The following is a 917-nucleotide window of genomic DNA, read 5'->3' as shown; positions in this document are numbered from 1 at the left end:
AGACGATAATTCTTGGTCTGGACTGTACAACTCGACTTCATTCTTGTAACATAACTCAACTCGGTATTTCCGGCTCATCCAGTGCCTATACAACTCAACCCAAATCTCAGCAATCTCTTCTAGTGCCTATAGAACTCAACTCGGATCTTAGCTATCTCTTCTTCCTTTGTTGTACCATTACCACAAGATTGGAGGCGAATGTCTTGCTTGAGTTAGACCCCTAAAAAAAGTAGATACACCTTTGACGTGTTTGCCGATCGGCCGTTGGCTCGGTAGCACTTCATGGCAGCCTTCTCTTTTTAGTATATTTTTGTCCTAATCAAATAGATTAGAAAATATTTTGTCCTCATAATAAGAAAAAGACAAAGATCATACTACATGTTTAAACAAAATTGGAAAAGCACACATGGAACAACTGTGGACGCATTTAATTTTCTTAGAAAAGTCATAACTTTTGAACGAACATCAAAATTAAGATCTGCTTTCACAGTTAAAATCCTCACGATGTGCTCTTCGAAACTAGATCCCACATGAGTATATCTCGTCAAACTTCTTTTTGTGGAATTTTTTCTCTATTTTGTGCAACTGCCCAAATGTTGATGTACAACTACCTAATAGTCCATGTGCAACGTTCTCTATATCCATGGATGTGCAGTTTTCATTGATGGCACCTCACCCCAAACTACCCACTATCAAGTGAGATGTGCAATTTCATCTATTGTCCCAGTCAACTTCTTAGTAGTCGATATGCAACTTTTTCCCTATAGTTAGAAGTGCAGCTTTACTGTTTGCCACCTTGGTCAACTGCCAAGCAGTGGATGTGCAACTTTGAAAACTGTCCCAACCAACTACCTAATGGTCGATGTGCAACTTCCCCGTTCCCGTGGGTGTGTAGTTTTCATTGCTTGCACCCCTTC

The sequence above is a fragment of the Triticum dicoccoides genome, chromosome 7B, assembly GCF_002162155.2.
Source record: "Triticum dicoccoides isolate Atlit2015 ecotype Zavitan chromosome 7B, WEW_v2.0, whole genome shotgun sequence".
NCBI classification, from domain to species: Eukaryota; Viridiplantae; Streptophyta; class Magnoliopsida; order Poales; family Poaceae; genus Triticum; species Triticum dicoccoides.
The sequence above is the reverse complement of the archived record's forward strand: the minus strand, read 5'-3'. Positions refer to the sequence as shown.